Raw genomic sequence first — 5,872 nt, forward strand, 5'->3', positions numbered from 1 at the left:
TGTGGATACCTTTCCCTTGAGATACGTTTTAAACCCATGAAGGTTGGGTTGTAAGAGGATTCCTCAGTGCCAAAGCGGACAATATCTCATGTTGGTAGATTGGGCTGTTTCATTTATGGAGGGTATGTAATGAGGTCATGCATGGGAAAAAGGAGTTTGTCCTTGAGGATTCTATGAGGATGCTTATAAATCATAGCTTTTATAAAACATAATAAATTCATAAGTGTTTTTCAAGCTGTTTTATTGGCTGCCAAGGAGGGTTGGACTTCCATTGAGTGTGCATTGTGACTTAGAACTTTGGATCTCTGTACAAAGTATACATCTATTTCTTTTGTGTAGATTCCTAGAACTGCCAATCGTTTTGGCTCATCCGTTATGTAATTGGAGATTATGTATGTCAGTAATTGGGATGATTAGTTCTGAGCTCCTTCCTACGTCTTTTGCTGAGATTGTATTGTAGGAGAATGGCCTTTTAGAGTCGGTTTAGGCAGCTATAAATAGGAATTAGCTTAGCTACCATATGTAATGAAGCTATTCAATTAAGTATTAGCTAATCAACTATTTCTACCAAGAGCCTTCCTATTCCTGCTAATTATCTCCCACTTTGTCTTTTAGCACTTAAATTCGAAATACCTGTTAACCTAAAATACCAAGTAACCCTCAAATTATATTTACATTGTATATTTATGCTCTACAAAATAGAAAAAAAAATGTTACACACACTGATAACTCAGTTACAATTAGGAAATTTGTGATAAAAACGTTCCATATCTGAACATTCCTGTCAAGGATGCCTGCTCCGTATGTGGAAAAGAAAATCTCAACTAGAAGAGGAAATTGCATCATTATAAACAACGTGACTGGAATGCTAGCAAGAGAAATGATAGGAAAGAAAATCCATGAATATTTGTCTCTAAGCACAAAGAGAAATGTAGCACAAAAGACTATCATCAGGGTTGCAATAGAGAAAAAGAGGGTGGAAAGACCAATCGTCATCTTCTTAGGCAAAGATTTTAAGAAATCCTCTTGTGCATATCTTGAGGTAAGGATGCCTAAAAACATTAGCATTGAGGTTGTGGAGGAAAAAAGTGAAATAGCATATGATATTATAAAACTGTGAACGGTTTTTTATTAAAAAATATGGTTAGGCCAATATCTCCATTGTTTCCTCTAGGAACTGTAAGAGCTGCAGCAAACATGATAGTAACAATGAGAGCACCTACTACTGTACATGAAATTGCTGTATCTTTCATCCATTTTTCTCCCTCAGTCATCAACTTCTTGTGGTCTCTAGTAAATATTTGGGCTGGTCTCATAAAACTTGAGTTTGTGTCCACTAGAGTCCAAGGAGCACATTTTACTCCATTTCCTTTAGTTTTTGTTCACCCAAAAAAGAAAAAGAAGAAGAAGAAGAAGAAGGGAGAGAAACAAATTTGATGATCACCAGTTTATCAATTGAAAAACTTTGTTTTTGTTTTTATATGAAGGCACAAGGGTGTTGTTACATGTTAATAGGCAAAAATATGAGCTTTCTATGAGTTTCTTTTATTTTCAAGAGAGAAGATGGTCTTTTCAAGGTTTATTTAAAAACTTGACACAAATTGAAAGAAGTGTCTCTTCTACCAAAAAAAAAAAAAAAGAAAAAAAAAAGAAGAAATTAATTTTCTTGTAGAATTAGGAGATTTAACTATGTGGGAAGTTCAATAATGAAGAGTACTTGTAGGATCTTCTAATTCATAGCCAACTTCTTGATCAAGGCAATTTTTTCGTAAATAATTTTTATGACCTTATAGATGTTTTCTAAAATACGCACAGATCAAAGTGTAAAAGACCAATTGGAGAAAGAAAAAGCTTGAAAAAGAAACTCTTACAAAAAACATGCAAGAACAAAGAAGCCTAAAGACTTTGTGTATTATGAATTTCAAGTTCTAAGTAAGTACATGGAATGCCTGAGATGTGCCAAACCTATAACTATATAATGTGTTATAGAGATTAATGAGCATAACTTTTGCATCTATCTTTGTCTAGTTAGTATTGGATATACTAAAGTAAATTAAATAAGAAGAATTTTTGTAACTACCTTTGTGTAGTTAGCATTGGATGTACTAAAGTAAATTAATAAGAAGAATAAGAAGAGATTAGAGATGACCTTAAACCATTGTAATTCTCTCTGCATTTTTAAAGTTGCTCCAGAAATTCGATTAAGTGTTGGATAAGTTGTCAACATTCCTGCCATATATATGCAACATGTTGTTTCCATGATTATCTTTGGCGATTGCAGCTGCTAATTTCGAGTCCAATCTATGTACAAGGTTAAAAACTTTTGCTTGATGATGTAGGATTGCACACGTAAATATGTTCCTCTCTGAGCCATCACTTGTCTCCACCAGCTCTGGATTTGCTTTTAATATACTTATTATAAATTCAACTTTTCCTCCATCAGCAGCTTGAAAGATTGCGTCATGTACAAAATGATCTTGCATTTGGATTTCATCCAATCTTCTTGTCATTGCACACATTCGATCAAGAAGTTGCAAGGTTTGAACATAGACCAATTTCATGTCATATATATACTTAATCCCTGAGTTAGTAGCGAAACAAACTTCAGCTATTGGTTTCTAAAAGAATAGACAATAAGTACGAGAAAGTAGGTAAAAAATAAATAAATAAAAAATTGAATATGATATACCTAACATTTTAAGAAATTTTAGGGTCAATCCTCGCAATGACCAAAATTTGTGATGCGAATCCTTTGCATAAACTCTCACCGAAACTTTGCATATATATATAGCATTGCAAATGAGTGTAGCACCATCTATGCCATTCTGTGGCAATACCAGATTATCAAGCGATGTAACAGTATAAAGATAATCGACCCATTTTCATATGACCGTAACGAAAAGCCAGTGCAGCAAGAAGCATGTCTATGACATGAATTGTAAGGATTTTGGTGTTCTTTCTAACCATGCATTCAGCTATTTTAATGCTTGCATATTTATACGTAGCCGCTATTGCAGGAGCTGTGAAACCATTTATGTCTTTTATTTCCAAGTCTTCTTCAGACATTTTATCCAACAATGTCTCCACTATGCTCGTATGCCCATTAATGGCCGCAACATGAAGAGCTGTCCTCCCTGAATATGTAATCCTTGCTCTAACTACATCAGGATTTCTGGCAATGAACTCATTTGTTGCATGCCAATCACCACTCCGTGCAGCATTGTAGAAGGGCTCGTTTAGATTGACATCATCACTTGAAATAGTCACTGCAAAATAATAATAATAATAATAATAATATGAATTAGTTATGACAAAAACTATCCTTTTTATTTTATTTTATTTTATTTTATTCTTTAATGGGAGGCCAAGCGCCGCATCTACTTTCTACACTTGTCCTCCCAAACTAAGAAACACTTTACTTACATTGCCTTCCTAAGCTAAACTGTTGCTATCTTGTTCATTTAGTCTGATCATATAACCTTGTATAATAAATTTTACAAAACTAGGTTGTACAAAAACATAATAGTTTGAAAATATAGTTCCAGGAATTGTGCATATTGTTCGATTAATGCTCTTGGAGCAAGCTAATCCATGATTAGGAGCCTTGATTAATAATGAGCCGTAGGATCCCCAAACTAGCTCATTAACTGATAGAGCCCATTTAATTGATTATTAAGATACAAGAAGGAGCCCATTAATTGGGCCCAAGGTGTTATTAAACCCTAGGAGGATGAGGGTTGGCAGTCTATAAATATACTGTTTACTAGCCTCCAGTTAATAAGTTTAACGTATTATTTTTTAGAGATTTAGAATCTCAGTACAAAATAAAACACCTTGAGAGAAAAACAGAAACTGTGAGTTTCAGAGGTTTTTTTCAGATTAATCTTCTTGTTTCTTTTGTGATCAGGTGCGCTCACACTCAGATCTTTCACTTAGAGAATAGTTTGGAAGGTTCTACGCTAAAGGTTAGTAAACTTATGAACAATGATATAATTTATTGCACACTTTATTCAATCTCGATCAGGCTTTCGCTGTGTATATGATACTAGCAATTGGTATCAGAGCCGTGATTGAATCAGTGTGTGATAAAACGAATCCATTTTTTATTTTTCATGTATATATGATGTATATTAGATATATGGCACGTAGGATTCTATTATTCATGTTATTTATATTTTTTTTATTATGAATGAATGATTTGGTTTTGGCCTTAATCCATGGTAGATTTTTGCTTGTATATTTTTTTTGGGGATGTAACAAGGAGGCTAATCATAAGATTAGGGTTTCCTCCTTGATTGATTTATTTATTTATTTTTCCTACAATTTTATTTGAATTTTTTTATGTAAATTCGGATTTATTGGAAAAATATATAAAAGTACCCGAAAAAAACTATATACTTGTTGCTGTTCATGGTTTTTCGTGTGTATTGAAGCTGCGGCTTGATAGATCCACATCATAAGAAGTTAAAGGACATGAAGGAGGATCGGTGGGAGGAGAAAGGTCGCCGGAAACACCTGCACGTGCCCACACGCGCCACTCAAAGCGGCTGAGAGTGGGATTCACGCGCTAGAATTCATCAGGAGCGTGGAGGCGGGTGCATGATCGGATTTTGATGATTTTTTGTGGGTAGATTCCTTATTTGGGTATCTACCTTCCTGTAGAACTTCATGGTGATATGAGTTTTTTGTGGCGACTGGCGGCGGTTTTGGTGATCAGGATCAATAGGGGACTTGTTAGGGTTTTGTGTTTTTTTGGGGCTAAAAACCCTAGAAACCAATTTTAACTTGGCCCACACCCCATTGACTTGCAAGATCTGAAGAAAAGAAGAAGTACGGGCCAAATATTAAGTTGGGCTTTTTGGGCCTATTGGATTATGGCCTATTAATTATTTTAGGTTTATAATTGTTTAAATTATTTGGATATAACATGTGATATGTGCTTAACGTGTCATTTAGAATAGGTGTTGCCATATAATTGCATCATTTGATATATACATGTGCATAATAATATTTGTTTTATCTAGATAATATTATTATGGAAAACCCTAATTAATTAATGTAAAATATTGAATGGGTGAAGGTTTTAAAGAATTAATTTAATTAATTTGAAACCTGCGGGCTCCATTAAGGATCCTATAATAAAATGGTTATGTGATGCCCCAACGGATAAACATGACCAGATTTTATTGGATTGGATCTAAAATAATTTCAAATTTTTAATAAGGTTGTAGGGCCCAACGTCGACAATACTTAGATATTAAAGATAATTTTGAAATTAAAATTAATGGTTATTACATTCAATTTTAATGACATTAATAATCTTCCCAACGAGGCTCTGTTAGTGTTATTAAAAGCCCAAAGATTATTGAAACAATGGTTGATTTTAAAATTAATTTTGAATGATGTGTGTTTATGTTATCTGAGAAGGCTCTGTCTAAGAAGGTAGAGTTTTAAGGAGTCTTAGACCCACCTCACCTTTCATGGGAGCTGACTTGGTAGGATACTATACATATCGGGTTCAAAAAGTTTTAATTTTTTAATCAATTTTGAGTGGTGTATTTTAGGGTTATCTAAGAAGGCTCTGTCTAAGGAGGTAGGTTTTTAAGGAGTATGAACCCACCTCACCTTTCCTGGGAGCTAACTTAGTAGGACATTAAAATATATCATGTTCAAAATTTAATTTATTACAAATGTTTTACCCAACGTAAGTATTTGTAATGGAAATTAAATTATTGTTGAAATAAACATTAATAATAAGTAGTTTAAGGGATCTACATATTTGTATGTTTGTTGTGTTGATTACGTGTTAATATGTGTGCATTTTAATTTTCAGAAAATGGCATCCTTTAATCCTCTAGCTACAATTTTGAAT

The 5,872-nt window shown here is 33.6% G+C and overlaps 1 pseudogene; it reads right to left on the reverse strand.

Annotated features, from left to right (window-relative positions):
* Positions 1-611: 611 nt before the first annotated feature.
* Positions 612-5,125, reverse strand: LOC125421517 (uncharacterized; annotated as a pseudogene).
* Positions 5,126-5,872: the final 747 nt, after the last annotated feature.

Source organism: Ziziphus jujuba, chromosome 8 (genome assembly GCF_031755915.1).
Source record: "Ziziphus jujuba cultivar Dongzao chromosome 8, ASM3175591v1".
In the NCBI taxonomy this organism is placed as follows: Eukaryota; Viridiplantae; Streptophyta; class Magnoliopsida; order Rosales; family Rhamnaceae; genus Ziziphus; species Ziziphus jujuba.